Source organism: Macaca nemestrina, chromosome 16 (assembly GCF_043159975.1).
Source record: "Macaca nemestrina isolate mMacNem1 chromosome 16, mMacNem.hap1, whole genome shotgun sequence".
Taxonomy (NCBI): Eukaryota; Metazoa; Chordata; class Mammalia; order Primates; family Cercopithecidae; genus Macaca; species Macaca nemestrina.
This window is the reverse complement of record NC_092140.1, coordinates 76,176,218-76,192,302: the sequence shown is the minus strand read 5'-3', so window position 1 is coordinate 76,192,302 and position 16,085 is coordinate 76,176,218. Positions and strand designations below refer to the sequence as shown.

The 16,085-nt window shown below is 42.4% G+C and overlaps 2 protein-coding genes across 2 annotated transcripts in view; one reads left to right on the top strand and one right to left on the bottom strand.

The window, feature by feature from the left end:
* The window catches only part of LOC105490728 (deleted in lymphocytic leukemia 7), a 132,715-nt gene that overhangs the window by 41,431 nt on the left and 75,199 nt on the right, over positions 1-16,085 (bottom strand). The window lies entirely within an intron of this gene.
* The window catches only part of LOC105490730 (uncharacterized), a 442,742-nt gene that overhangs the window by 414,541 nt on the left and 12,116 nt on the right, over positions 1-16,085 (top strand). Inside the window, exon 7 of the transcript XR_011614784.1 lies at positions 11,822-11,908. The gene's annotated coding sequence lies outside the window, so the exon portion shown is untranslated. The remainder of the gene's footprint in view (positions 1-11,821; positions 11,909-16,085) is intronic.

Below are 16,085 nucleotides of genomic sequence, written 5' to 3'. Positions count from 1 at the left end.
CCCCACTTTATGGTTTTGTTTGCTTTGTTGAAGATCAATTGGCTGTAAGTTCTTGGATTTCTTTCTGGGTTCTCTATTCTGTCCCATTGGTCTATGTGCCTATTTTTATACCAGTACCATGCTGTTTTGGTGACTATAGCCTTATAGTATAGTTTGAAATCGGGTAGTGTGATGCCTCCAGATGTGTTCCTTTTGCTTGGTCTTGCTTTGGCTATGTGGGCTCTTTTTTGGTTCCATATGAATTTTAGAATTTTTTTTTTTTTCTAATTCAGTGGGGAATGATGGTGAGATTTTGGTGGGAATTGTGTTGACTTTGTAGATTGCTTTTGGCAGTATGGTCATTTTCACAATATTAATTCTACCCATTCATGAGCATGGGATGTGTTTTCATTTGTGTTATCTATGATTTCTTTCAAAAGCATTTTGTAGTTTTCCTTGTAGAGGTCTCTCACCTCCTTGGTTAGGTATATTCCTAAGTTTTGTTTTTTTGGTTTTTTGGGTTTTTTTGCAGCTATTGTAAAAGGTGTTGAGTTCTTGATTTGATTCTCTGCTTGGTCACTGTGGTGTATAGAAGAACTACAGATTTGTGTACATTAATCTTGTATCCAGAAACTTTGCTGAATTCTTTTATCAGTTCTAGGAGCTTTCTGGAGGAGTCTTCAGGGTTTTCAAGGTAAATAATCATATCATCAGCAAACAGGACAGTTTAACTTCCTCTTTACTAATTTGGAAGCCCTTTACTTCTTTCTCTTGTCTGATTGCTCTGGCTAGGACTTTCAGTACTATATTGAAGAGAAGTGGTAAGAGTGGGCATCCTAGTCTTGTTCCAGCTCTCAGAGGGAATGCTTTCAACATTTCCCCTTTCAGTATTACGTTGGCTGTGGGTTTGTCATAGACAGTATTACACTGAAGTATGTTCCTTCTATGTCAATTTTGCTGAGAGCTTTAATCACAAAGGGATGCTGGATTTTGCCAAAAGCTTTTTCCACATATATTGAGATATCACGTGATTTTTGTTTTTAATTCTGTTTATGTGGTGCATCATATTTATTGATTTTCGTATGTTAAACCATCCCTGCATCCCTGGTATGAAACCCACTTGATCAAGGTGGATTATCTTTTTGATATGTTGTTGGATTCAGTTAGCTAGTATTTTGCTAAAGATTTTAGCATCTATGTTCATCAGGGGTATTGGTCTGTAGTTTTCTTTTTTGGTTATGTCCTTTCCTGCTTTTGGTATTAGGGTGATGCTGGCTTCATAGAATGAATTAGAGAGAGGTCCCTCTTTCTCTCTCTTGTGGAATAGTGTCAAAAGGATTGGTACTAATTATTCTTTGAATGTCTGGTAGAATTCTGCTGTGAAACCACCTGGTCCTGAATTATTTTGTTGGTAATTTTTTAATTACCATTTCAATCTCACTGCTTGTTATTGGTCTGTTCAGGGTATCTAATTCTTCCTGATTTAAGCCAGGAGGGCTGTATTTTTCCAGAAACTTATCCATCGCTTCTAGGTTTTCTAGTTTATATGCATAAAGGTGTTCATAGTAGCCTTGTATTTTTTGTATTTCAGCAGTGTCAATTATATCTCCAATTTTGTTTCTTACTGCTGATGTTATTTGAATTTTCTCTCTTCTTTTCTTGGTTAATCTTGGTAATGGTCTATCAATTTTATTTATCTTTTCAAAGAACCAGCTTTTTGTTTCATTTATCTTTTGTGTTTCTTTGTTGTTTCAGTTTCATTTAGTTCTGCTCTGATCTTGGTTATTTCCTTCTACTGGGTTTTGGTTTGGTTTGTTCTTGTTTCTCTAGTTCCTTGAGGTGTGACCTTGTGCCGATTGTGCTCTTTCAGTCATTTTTTTTTTTTTTTTTTTTTTTTTTTGAGACGGAGTCTTGCTCTTTTCCCCAGGCTGGAGTGCAGTAGCACAATCTCGGCTCCCTTTTGGTGTCCATTTGCATAAAATGCCTTTTTCCACCCCTTTACTTTAAGTTTATGTGAGTCCTTATGTGTTAGGTGAGTCTCCTGAAGGCAGCAGATAGTTGGTCAGTGAGTTCTTATCCATTCTATAGTTCTGGATCTTTTAAGTGGAGCATTTAAGCCATTTACATTCAATGTTAGTATTGAGATATGAGGTACCATTGCATTCACTGTGCCATTTGTTGGCTGTGTACCTTGTTTTTTTTTTGTTTTTGCTTTTTAAATTGTATTTTTGTATTATAGGTCCTGTGTGATTTATGCTTTAAAGAGATTCTGTTTTGATGTGTTTCCAGGATTTGCTTCAAGATTTAGAGCTCCTTTTAGCAGTTCTTGTTGTAGTGGTTTGGTAGTGGCAAATTCTCTCAGCATTTGTTTGTCTGAAAAAGACTGTATCTTTCCTTCATATGTGATTCCTAGTTAGGCTGGATACAAAATTCTTGGCTGAAAATTGTTTTGCTTGAGGAGGCTGAAGCTAGGGCCCCAATCCCTTCTAGCTTGCAAGGTTTCTGTTGAGAAATCTGCTGTTAGTCTGATAGGTTTTCCTTTATAGGTTACCTGGTGCCTTTGTCTCATAGCTCTTCAGATTCTTTCCTTCGTCTTAACTTTAGATAACCTGAAGACAACGTGCATAGGTGATGATCTCTTTGTGATGAATTTCCCAGGTGTTCTTTGTGCTTCTTGTATTTCAATGTCTATGTCTCTAGCAAGGCTGGGAAAGTTTTACTCTATTATTCCCCCAAATACGTTTTCCAAACTTTTAGATTTCTCTTCCTCAAGAACACCGATTATTCTTAGGTTTGGTTGTTTAACATAATCCCAGACTTTTTGGAGACCTTGTTCATATTTTCTTATTCTTTTTTTCTTTGTCTGTGTTATATTGGGTTAATTCAAAGACCTTGTCTTCAAGCTCTGAATTTCTTTTTTCTACTTGTTCAATTCTATTGCTGAGGCTTTCCAGAGCATTTTCGATTTCTATAAATGTGTCCAATGTTTCCCGAAGTTTTTATTGTTTTTTCTTTATGCTATCTATTTCCTTTAATATTTCTCCCTTCACTTCTTGTATCACTTTTTGGATGTCCTTGCATTGGGCTTCGCCTTTCTGTGGCGTCTCCCTGATTAGCTTAATAACTAACCTCCTGAATTCTTTTCCAGGTAAATCAGGATTTCTTCTTGGTTTATATACATTGCTGGTGAGCTAATGTGATTTTGGGGTCGGGGGGAAGGTTATTAAAGAACTTTGTTTTGCCATATTACCAGAGTTGTTTTTCTGCTTCCTTTTCATTTAGGTAGGCTCTGTCAGAGGGAAGGTCTAGGGCTAAATGTTATTGTTCAGATTCTTTTGTCCCATGGGGCGTTCCCTTGATATAGTACTCTCCCCCTTTTCCTATGGATGTGGCTTCTTGTGAGCCAAGCTGCAATGCTTGCTATCTCTCTTCTGGGTCTAGCCACCCAGCAAGTCTCCCCACCTCCAGGCTGGTACTGGGGGTTGTCTGCACAGAGTCCTGTGATGTGTACTGTCTATGGATCTCTAAGCCACGGATACCAGCACCTGTTCTGGTGGAGGTGGCAGGGGCATGAAATGGACTCTGTGAGGGTTCTTAGCTTTTTGGTGGTTTAATGTTCTATTTTTGTGCTGGTTGGCCTCCTGCCAGGAGGTGGCACTTTCCAGAGAACATCAGCTGTGGTAGTATGGAGAGAAACTGGTGGTGAGTGGGGCCCTAGAACTCCCAAGAGTATACGCCCTTTATCTTCAGCTACCAGACTGGCTAGGGAAGGCCCATCAGGTGGGGGCAGCACTAGGCGTGTCTGAACTCAGACTCTCCTTGGGTGGGTCTTGCTATGGCTGCTGTGGGGGATGAGGGTGAGGTTCCCAGATCAATGGAGTTGTGTACCTAGGAAGATTATGGCTGCCTCTGCTGAGTCATGCAGGTTGTCAGGGAAGTGGGGGAAAGCTGACAGTCACAGGCCTCACTCAGCTCCCACACAATTCAAAGGGCCGGTCTCACGCCCACTGTGACCCACTAAAAACCCTAAGTCTGTTTCCAGAGAGTGGGTGAGCAGGGCTTGAGAACTTGCTCCAGGCTACCTGCCTCCCAGCTGTGAAAGAACACAGCTTTGGTTCTTCCCTTGCATGTGGAGTCTGCACACCAGATTTGTACCCGCCCCTGAGTTCCGGCCAGGAAGCTTCTGGCTGGGTTCAAATGGTTACAGATTTCGGCGGGAAACTTCCTTTTCCCTGTGGTGTTTTCCTCCACACCTCTGGCTGCCCTCCCGAAGGATCCCTGTAGTGCCAGGCAGGAATGGCCTGCTTGGGGACCCAGCAAGCTCCTGGGGCCTTTCCCGCTTGTTCCTTTACCCTTGTATTTTGCTCAGCTCTCTAAATTGGCTCAGCTCCAGGTAAGGTTGAAAACTTCTCCCACTGGCCGGGCGCGGTGGCTCAAGCCTGTAATCCCAGCGCTTTGGGAGGCCGAGATGGGCGGATCACGAGGTCAGGAGATCGAGACCATCCTGGCTAACACAGTGAAACCCCGTCTCTACTAAAAATACAAAAACTTAGCCGGGCGAGGTGGCAGGCGCCTGTAGTCCCAGCTACTCGGGAGGCTGAGGCAGGAGAATGGCGTAAACCCGGGAGGCGGAGCTTGCAGTGAGCTGAGATCCAGCCACTGCACTCCAGCCTGGGCGACAGAGCGAGACTCCGTCTCAAAAAAAAAAAAAAAAAAAAAGAAAACTTCTCCCGCAAACTAGGCCTTCGTTTACTCCCGTGGGGGTGTGTGTTCAGGAGCAGACGGTCTCCCTTTCCCAGTTCTGCAGTTTGGGCACTCACAGTATTTAGAATGTCTCCCAGGTCCTGCAGGAGCAGTCCGCTTCCTTCAGAGGGTCTGTGGGTCCTCTTGGGATTCCTGGTTTATTCTTGCAGTCATTCTAGAGCTAAAATTCATGATGCAAGCCTCCACACACTGCTCTATCCATCTGAGTCGGATCTGCAATCTAGTACTGCCTCCCATCTGCCATGATGATCTTTTTTTGTTATTGTTGTTTTTAAAGAAATTAGCAACACAAAAGTGAGGCAAATGAACTAGTTGGGCTTCTAACCCAGCCCCCAGATACAAACTGTTTCGTCATAAGAACCTTGACTTTTAATCTTCACTGGTCGTAATTCTTCTTGACTTATTCTCCCCTAATCTGCCATGCTAGTTTATTGATAGACATCCAGAATGATCAGAGATTCTGAGATGTTACTTTTTCATTTCTGCTGCATGGCATTCTGGAGTTTCCCCACCAGCCAAACCAATGCAAAACTTGACTTTGTAAACTCGAGCGCTCACACCTTCAGTCTAGGTTTGTTTCTCCTAGCACACTATTCATCACACTTGTTACTGCAATCAATTTCTATTTTCCTCTAAACCTCCATCTTTCAGGCTGAACTTGATCACAGGCTGAAAGGATGGGTAGGGGATAGAATATGGAAATGTTTCTCTTTCTAAATGGGGTTATAAAATAGGAATTTGTTATGTCTTTTTCAGGCATATCCACAGCTCTTCGAATAAGCAATGTGATGTTAGCAAAAGTGCAGGGGCTCCTTGAGCACCTTCCAGGGCTAACCAGCTGGTGAGGAATGGCCTCCAGGAAGGAGAGAAGCAGTCTGATCTAGACTGTGATTTACACTTAAAATACCAACTGCATCATATCTTCAGAACAATTCTTCTAGACCTTGCATCTAAATATGGTAAATGTGAAATATTTTATACCTAACTTGGTCCCCAGTATTGTTTTTCATTACCAAGTTGTTGGGGTTTTTTGTTTTGTTTTGTTTTGTTTTTAAGAGATGAGGTTTAGCTATGTTGCCCAAGTTGGTCTCAAATTGCTGGCCTCAAGCAATCCTCCCACCTCAGCCTCCCAAAGTGATAGAATTACAAGTGTGAGTCACTACACCTGGCCCCAAGATGTATTTTTAACCATAATTGGGGCAAGCAACATGTTTAATGGGGAAAATAGATAATTTTTAAATTTTGCGATTTGGAAGCTTATTGTTAACAGTGCTAAAGAAAAGTTAAAAGCACTCCAAAGTATGTCTTTGAGACTGTGATACACATTGATCAAAGTGAGAAGATAACCAGTAAATTAAAGTTTCTTTTGTCCTTATTTCACTCTTGTATTAGTTATCCACTGCTGCATAACAAATTGCCCCCAAAGTCAGCAGTGTAAAAAAACATTTATCATGTCAGTTTCATAGTATTCACAGTTTCTGTGAATCAGGAATCCCAGTATTTCCCAGCTGGGTGCCTCTGGCTCAGTGGCTTTTATGAAGCTGCAGTTAAGCAGTCACCTAGGGCTGGGGCTGTGGTCTCCACTGAAGACTCCACCAGGGTGAAACCAGCTCTAAGCCTAATTACCTGGTGGTTGCCAGGCCTCACAGGCAGTTGAACAGAGGGCTCTGTTTCCCTCTGTTGGCTGAAGGCCTCCCTCAGTTCCTTGTCACATGAACCTCTCCACAGGGCTGACTATAAACACAGCTGGCTTTCTCCAGAGTGAGGGATGAGAGAGAAGGAGAAAGAGCATACTCAAGAAAGAAGCCATAGTCTTTTTATGACTTAATCTCAGGAGTGACATTCCTTTACTTCTGTTGTTTTCTACTCATTGGAAGTGAGTCACTATGTCCAGCCCACATTCAAGGGGAGAAGACTGCAGAAGGAAGCAAGGATAATTGGAGCCCATCTTAGGCTTACCACAGCCCCCATTTCCAAATATTTTAGTGTGTAATCCATGATGGAGAATGTCTTGAGCTAGTGTCACTGAGATTCATAGATCATTAGCTACCATAAGAAAATCTGAATTCCTTTGGAAATTCATTGTTTCAAACTAGTTCATCCAATTTGCAAACACGTGCCCTTAGGCAGTGGTCGATTTATTCCTCATCTTTCTAACCTCCTTTTCCACTTCCCCTATATACATATTTTCTATTTTAAGCCCAGTCTATCAGCTTCAGAGATATCTGGAAGTAATAAAGAAACAAACACAAAAATATCTGACTGACATACATAATAGCTGTATGGCTTCAGTAAAATCACTTAACTATTATGGGTCTTGGTTCCTTCATCTACTGAAAGAATGGCTTGATCCCGGTGATCTCTTAGGTCTCCCACAGATTTAGAAATTTATGAGATTTTGATTCCACGTATGCAAACTAGGGATGAAGTTAAATGTGTGGCAGAAATAAAGACTTCAGAGGTCTATAGTGAAAGTTAAATGAATAAGTTTTGGGAGTTTTATGAAGCACTTTGTACACTCTAAAGTCCTATGCACATGTAAGGGCTTATTCTTATTTAGCCCTTATCATGAAGATGTCAGGGCAGAAGGGCACAGTAGTGATAGTAGTCTTCTTATTCAGCTAGTCAGGTGGCCCCCAGTGTCACTCTCTTAGATCTATTCTTTCCCAGTGGAAAAACACCAGAACGGGAGTCAGTGGGGGAAGTGACCCATGAGGGAAATATTGAATCATTGAATCTATTTTAGATTCTCAGCATGCTAAGAACTCAGGGGGCTTCTGTGACTTCTCTGAGTTACCCTGTATCTCCATGCACACTCTTTGGCCACCCCTCCACAGCAAGAACTTCTCTCCTGGAGCCCACTCCTGCAAATTCTCTCTTCCCGTTGCCAACCACCTTCCATCCTTTGGACCCTTCCTTCTGAGATCCCACTATTCCTTGCATAGCGACCCCTCCCCCCATGTAGCTCATCAGTCAGTGTCAGCTCTACCTGGTTCTATAGCAAATTACTAAATATGAGATCTTTTACATATTCTTGAGTATACACTTTATGCATAGAAAAGATCATTCAGGGGTTGGTCTGGTGTTTAGACAGCGATGTTAGATTTATTAAAGTTCCATATTTTAAAATGTAGTTCATCTCTAGGCTTTTGTGTTTGTCTTATAAATCATATTTTACTTGTAAAATAAAAAATTCTGGCAAATTTTAGCAATCACAGTTAAGGAGTCCTTGAATAATATTTGGTCTTATTTTATAAACCAAGTTAATTAAACATCTTTGAATACTTTCAATTACACTTACAAATATAAGTACTTTTAAGCCCTTTAACATTCATTTTTTGGTGGGGAGTGGGGCATTAGGAGGGCAGGGACAGGGTCTCACTCTGTTGCCCAGGCTGGAGTACACTGGCGTGATCATAGTTCACAGCAGCCTCAAACTCGTGGGCTCAAGCAATCCTCCTGCCTCAGCCTCACAAGTAGCTAGGATTACAGGCATGTGCCACCATGCCTGGCTGACTTTTGTATTTTTTGTAGAGATGAGGGTCTCACTATGTAGACCAGGCTGGTCTCAAACTCCTGGCCTCAAGTGATCCTTCTGCTGTGGCTTCCCAAGTGTTGGGATTACAGGTGTGAGCCACTGTGCCTGGCCTAGTTTTCTAATAGTAAAACTTCCCATGCATTTAAGTATTTACTGAAAATGTAATCAAGCAAATTTCTAAACGTGATGAATCTTAAATTTAAGAAAATGTTCATATGTTGTTTACAAATTTAGTAAATTGATTAGCCAGCATAGGTTAGGCTATGGTATGGTAGCAACTAAGCCTGAAATCTTGATGGCTTAAATGTGTCAAAGTGAGTTCAGCCTCACCAGATACCCCTGGCAGAGTGGGGCCTATGATTCATTTGGGGCAATGAAAATTTGTGGTATTTCCAAGTAGAAGCAGTCGAGAACAGCACGTCTCCTCCATCTCTCCTTTTCTTGTGAAAGTAACCTGGATGGTGCAACCACTGGATGGGGGAGGCCATGTGGTCCACACTGTATTTGCCTGAAGGAGAAACACACCTGGATTGTGTTGTGAGAGACCATGAAAGACTGAATTGTCCACTGGGGATCCCGTCCTTGCTCGGGAAAAATCAAGCAGAGCACCATTCATATCAGCTTCTATTCAAAAATGCCAGGCATGAGAAGGATCCAAAGTGGAGTTCTAACTTGGGGAAGGAGAGCAGAATGTTTTGTAGGGCTTTAGCAAGAAGGTGTCAGCTGAAGTTCAGCCATCAGCAGCAGTGGTTTCTCAAAAGAGTTTGAGAAGGGGGAGGAATTGTTTTAGTGAATTAGCGTGATGGTTTGAATGATCTGAATTTTATCAAAAGGGGTGGAGTGGAACAGTTAGGGGCTAAGGTCATGTGCACAATAAAAGAGGGAGGAAGAAGCCCAGCTGTTGGGGTAAGGACATGTGGGATCCCCAGTGGACAATTCAGTCTTTCATGCTCTCTCACAACACAATCCAGGTGTGTTTCTCCTTCAGGCAAATCCAGTGTGGATCACATGGCCTCTCCCATCCAATGCCCGCACCAACCAGATCACTTTCACGAGGAAAGGAGAGATGGAGGAGACATGCCTGCTCTTGGCTGCTTCCACTTGGAAGTACCACAAGTTTTCATTGCCCCAAATGAATCATGGGCCCCAATCTGACTGCCAGAGGCATCTGGCGAGGCTGAATTCTCTTTGACACATTAAAGTTTTATCTAAAACCACAAGTCTAAATCAAAAAGTATTCAATTATGCCTCTGAAGTGGGCGTTTTAAAGCTGACTTGTTATTCTAATAGGCAATTCCTTTAAAACATTAATGAAATATACCAAATAAGTAGAGATTCTTAACTTGAAAATACCAATGACACAGTTTTGATTCTCTAAAAGACTTATATGTTTAATTCTGTGTCTTCCCAGGGTTTCTGACTATGCAATGTTTGGGGATGATGACTATCACAAGCAGGGATTTTAGCCAGGATGCTGACTGTATGAATTAATGCCTATTCCTAGAGCATTATAATTAAAATACAGACTCATCATGCTCGGAATCTAGACAGCTTATATCCCTGCTGTGCTCACAGAACAGGGTAAAGCCCAGGTCAGAACCTATCCTGGCTGCTGCCTCACTATTGTGGGTGGCATTTCTTTGACTCTCAAGACCTACAAATGTCTTTTTCATCTAAATCCAATAACTTTGAACTTCATGGAAGCTTGCATTCTTCTCACAACTTTTATGAGTGTCAACACATTAAATGGAGGAGAAAGAAAGAAGCTGTATACATCTTAAAGGCGGGGATTAAAGGGGAAGATGTCACCAAGGTGGTTTAAGAACGGAACTCTCCCTACCCCAGGTCACCCCACAAAACAAAACAGAAAAACAACAAAAACACACTCTCACACTGAAGAGGTTAATCTCCTGCCCTTTATTGTGAAAAAAAAAAAAAAAAAAAAAAAAAACAATAGCCGCCTCCTCATGATTACCAAAATCCCCCTGCATCCAGGAAAGGATGTTGCAGGCAGCGAAAGAATTACAGGTGAAAAGATAAAGTTCTTCCCACCAGTGTGCCTGCAACTGGTGGAGAGAGAGCGCCCTGCAGACCCACAAGTGCATATGTAATGGTAGCCCTAGGTCTGCTTGGGTCTTTAGAAAAGGAGACAACACCAGAGAGGTGGGAAGGCAGCTGTCTGGCAGTTAATTGAAGGAGAACAGGAGAGAGCACCAACTACAAGCAGAGGGACAATGATGTGTGATATGCAGAGGGGTGTGAGATCAAGCAGCAGCTCGGCACTGCTGTGGCACTGATGTCCCGGGGAGGCTGGGAAGGGCTCGAGTTATGAAGGATACCATTCACTGTAATAAGGAGGCTGGATCTAGTCCTAAAAGAGATTGGGAACCACTAACAAATGTTAAGCCGAGAACTATGACCACATTTGTATTTTAGGAAAATCAGTCTAGTGTGAACAACAGGGCAGTGGAGCTGGCTGAAGACCGGAAGCCCTAACAGAAGACTGCTCTGCAGTTATTCAAGTAAGACATGGTGAGGGCCTGCATCAGAAATCAAACCTGTGCAGATGGAAGAAGAAAATGAGCCATGCTTTAAGGAGATGAACATAGAAAGAAAAGCACAAGACCCTGGGTGAAGCAAGAATGTTCAGAGTCAGGAGTTAGGGGGATCATATAAGTGCCCTAAACAGCAAAATGGGAAACAGAACTATTAGAAAATTCTGCAATTCACAGAAAATAGAATTCACCTCTGAATGAAATACTCAGCCAGCCACACTGCCCTTCCTGCGCTGACCCTTTTGACCTGTCTTTCACCAATCCTAGCTCCCGGATCTGCCCTACAGGCTTCCCAGTGACCCGGCCCAGCCCCATCTTCCTTTCAGAATCAGCCCCATCACTGAGTTGCTGTCTGACCAGAAGCCAACCCCATCATCACTCCAGATCCCAGTTTCTACATCTGTAAACTGCAAACAATAACACTAGTACTTCCCAGGATTGCTGTGGGGACTAAGTGAGACAGTGTCTGTGAAAACACCTGATAAATGTCTGTAAAGCACCATAAAATGGGAGGTGCTGTTATTGATGAAACAAAATAAGAGACAATATTAGACAAGAGACAGGCAGAAAGGCTGTGTTTACAGTCCCACACTGGGTTTAAGGCACTGCGAGTAGAGTGCACTAGAACGCACATGGGCTTTGGACTTGGCCAGACCTGGGTTTGAATCCTGGCTTCACCACTGTCTCGCTCTGTGACTTTGAACAACTCTGCTCACCCCTCTGAGTCTCCGTTCCTTCATCTATAATATAATAATTCCTCCCTTACAGTGTTTTGAGAGGATTAAAAGAGTTAACACATTACAAGTTGTATCATAACATATAATCGTTCATAGCTACTTCTGTCAACTCCGTAAAAGGAGTTCAACAGTATTGGTTTCCTTCTTCCACTCTTACATTATTTCTTCCTGAAAATTAATATAGTTCCACCAGAAGCTCATCTTTTCTGAACTGGTCTGAAGTTTTGTTTTCTTCCTTACATTTCCAGGAGTCATTAACTATCAACGAACAAAACCTCGGGATGGCCAAAGGACCTAGGCTATACAGAAAGCTGTGAACTGCCAATGAGAACACAGTGAGTCAAAAGAATTATGGAATTAAATAAGTCTTTAAGTGTTTCTTAAAACACTTATCTATGAACCCCTAATCTTAGGCATTTCCGGCACAGTTGTTATTCATAAGCATTTGATCATCGTTCATAGAAGAGCGAACAAAATAACACAATGGATTGTCTTGGAGATGAAGGGGCAGTGTACTATTCCATTTAGCTTGTTCAAGGGATTTGAGTCAAATCCGTTGAGTGCTCACTTCATTAGATAGTCCATGGAATGCTGATGAAGATATAGTTATCCATAAAGTTAGAGTATTCACTAATTAAGAATACTGAAGAATGAAGTATATCAAATGGGTCATGTTGCACCTTTTTTGTTTTTTTGTTTTGTTTGGTTTTGTTTGAGACAGAGTCTCACTTTGTTGCCCAGGCTGGAATGCAGTGGGGCAATCTCGGCTCACTGCAACTTCCGCATCCTGGGTTCAAGCAATTCTGCCACAGCCCCCAAAATAGCTGGGATTACAGGCATGCACCATCATGCCTGGTAAATTTTTGTATTTTTAGTAGAAACAGGGTTTCACCTTGTTGGCCAGGCTGATCTCTAACTCCTGATCTCAGGTGATCCACCCGTCTTGGCCTCCCAAATTGCTGAGATTATAGGCATGAGCCACTGCCATGTTGCACCTTAGAATGAATTTGTGTTTGTGATGTAGAGGAGAATTTATTCAAAATTAAGAATCACTAAAGACAGGGTATTATTAGGAAATGAAAAATAGCTTTTACTCCAATGACTTGAATAGCACTGCATCCTTCATGTTAATAAGATGTTTCTAGATGGAGGATATTAGAAAGTGAAGTCTGAAGGGTGCAGATGGGGGAAGGAAAAAGGAAGAGAAATGGAAAAAGACAAGGGAAGGGAAAATGAGGAGGAAGGAGAAAGAAGAGGAGGGAGGGAAGAAAGTTTGGAAGAGGCTAGAAGAATTTGCTTTCTCCACATTCTGGTTCCCAGTTTGGTCCTTTTCTGGCAATAATCAGGCCCTGGGAGAGAGAAGAGTAAAAGACAGAAAGGGCAAAGAAGAAGAAAATAAAATAAACAGAAAAGAAGAAGATCAGGAGAAATCTGAAGGAGGAAAGAAGAAATATAGAAGACACTGAGAACACAGACATGTTAAAGTAACACTAGAATGAAAGTTAAGCTTAGTTCAGCAAAAGTTTTGAACCCCTCACATGTGCCAGGCACTGTACTGGGAGCCAGCAATGTGAAGATGGAGACATGGCCACTGTTGTGGAGGTACTCACAGGAAAGAATCAAGGTTGAGAAGAAAGCAAGTGAAGGCCAAGAAAACTTGCATTGCGTGGATTATTTGGAGGCTCAAAAGGGGTCAAATGCTTTTTCTCTAAGCACTTTTGGTGATGAATTCCCATTTCATCTAATGTGGTTTCTACTTGACATTAGCTTTTGGACTTTTTCAAAAGATTTCTTAAATTTACTCTTTAGTAAGCGGGTTGGGAGTGGGGTGGAGAGAAAAGGATGTGTGTAGCTTTGCCTCAGCAAGTTTCATTCCCCTTCCAAACAGATGTTGTCTGGCCAGAGCAACACAGCATAAAACATGACTACTGGATTTGGCACAAAATGTACCAATTAACCTATGTTGATTGAGTCATGTAAAAGCAACAGGGCTCACTTAGCGTTGGATGCTGTTTAAAGAAGGATAGTGTCAGTTCAAATTGCTCACTCCCATCACGTTCAGCATCATGTTCAGCACAGCTGTAGTGGCTGCACTCCACCCGTCTCCTTGTCCCCTCACCCAGCCTGGAGCCCTGCAGGCTTGCGCTGGACTCTTAGCAGACTGCAAACATGGAAGAGGAACCCAAGATTCAGCTACTCCAAGTATGTCTGCTTTGAAATAATGAGAATAAGAGAATAAAGGGTCTCTTTCCTCCTCTTCCTTCTCTTCCTCTTAATCTCCCCTTCCTCTTCTTTCTCCTTCCACACCACTTACCAAACTTTGGGAATCTCTCTCTTTCCCTCGTCATCACTCCCTTCTCCTCCTCTTCTCTTACTTTTCTCTCTGTTCAGCACCTTCTCTTTATGCTGGTGACAGGCTCAGGAGTCCCTACATTCCCTAGCCTAGGGAAGTGGCTTTCCAACTGTTCATGAGAAATCCCTGCACAGCTAGTTTAAACTCAGGCAGGCAGGCCCCACCACTTATGCCTGTAATTAAAGAAGTTTGGAGCATGGCCTAAGACTCAACATGCTTGACATCCCACCCCCCCAACCCCGCCCCCGCCAGTGATTCTGATACAGGTGCTGTACAGACAGAACCCTGGGAAATGCTGGCCAAACACAGAGAGCAACACTGGTGTGCACAGCCAGAAGAGAGCTGGAGTGGAGACTTGTCTCCCCTGGGTCTGTGTCCTGGTTTTTCTCCTGCCTGTCTGACCCCTCATCATTGGCTACTCTTCCTTTGCCCACCACTTAGATGTTGCTCGTTTCCAGGGTTCTAGTCACAGTCCATTTCTGTTATCCTACACACTATCCCTGATGGCTCTCATCCACTTCCATAAATGAGAACATCTATACATTGAAGGCTCAAATGTTTATTTCTAGCCCAGAGCTCGTTTCAAAGCTCCAGACATGCATTTCCACCTGGGTAATCTCAGGCTTACCATGCTCAATACTTAGCTCATGGGACCATGGTTCAAGAGGGAAAAGCATACTGAACCCTGTCTCTCTTCCCCAATGGAGCTCTAGCACCTGGGACAGCCATTGTAGGATTCTGGAAATTGGGAAATAGGACCAGAATTCAAGTCATCACCAAATAGGTGGTGAGCTTCCCACTTTTCCTCCAGTGTCCCCCAGCATAGACTCAAGGCAGCTGGAAACCTGGAAGTGAGACCAGGGCCAGCATGTACACAGAAATCTCCAGGAGACACCCCTTAGCCCTGGCTTGAAGAGTGGAAAAGGGAGCTCCCGAAGGTCAAGCCCCCGTGGTGCTTTCTTCTGGCTATTCTCTAGCACTAGTCCCAGCCCATCCCTCCAGGGTGGCAGCAGTGAGAACCATGTGAGCAGTCCCACGGGACAAACACTTCTGCCATTCTGTGACTTGCTTTTGTTTTCCCAGTGGTGTGCTTTGAAGAACAGATGCTACTGTTAACCAAGTCCAATAAGTCTTTTATATTTACCCAAATATTTACCATTTTTAATGTTTATCCTTTCTTCCTGTAGCTCTGAATTTTCATTTGGTATTATTTTTCTTCAGTCAAAGAACATCTGTGAGGCTTTCTGGTAATATGGGGCTGCTGGCAACGAATTTTCTCAGCTTTTATTTATCTAAATTACATATGTGTACATACACATATATACATATACACATATATATTTGCTGTATATAGAATTTCAAGTTGGTATTTTTTCATTCATGATTTTATATATTTTTTATTATACTTTAAGTTCTAGGGTACGTGTATACAATGTGCAGGTTTGTTACATAGGTATACATGTGCCATGTTGGTGTGCTGCACCCATTAACTCATCATTTACATTAGGTATTTCCTCTAATGCTATCCCTCCCCCCTCCCCCTGTTCCATGACAGGCCCCTGTGTGTGATGTTCTCTGCCCTGTGTCCAAGTGTTCTCATTGCTCAATTGCCACCTATGAGTGAGAACATGCGGTGTTTGGTTTTCTGTCCCTGCGATAGTTTGCTCAGAATGATGGTTTCCATCTTCATCCATGTCCCTACAAAGGACATAAATTCATCCTTTCTTATGGCTGCATAGTATTCCATGGTGTATATGTGCCACATTTTCTTAATCCAATCTATCATTTATGGACATTTGGGTTGGTTCCAAGTCTTTGCTATTGTGAATAGTGCTGCAGTAAACATATGTGTGCATGTGTCTTCATATTAGCATGATTTATAATCCTTTGGGTATACACCCAGTAATGGGATTGGTGGGTCAAATGGTATTTCTAGTTCTAGATCCTTGAGGAATCGCCACACTGTCTTCCACAATGGCTGAACTAGTTTACACTCTCACCAACAGTGTAAAAGTGTTCCTATTTCTCCACATACTCTCCAACACCTGTTGTTTCCTGACTTTTTAATGATCGCCATTCTAACTGGTGTGAGACAGTATCTCATTGTGGTTTTGATTTGCATTTCTCTGATGACCAGTGATGATGAGCATTTTTTGTGT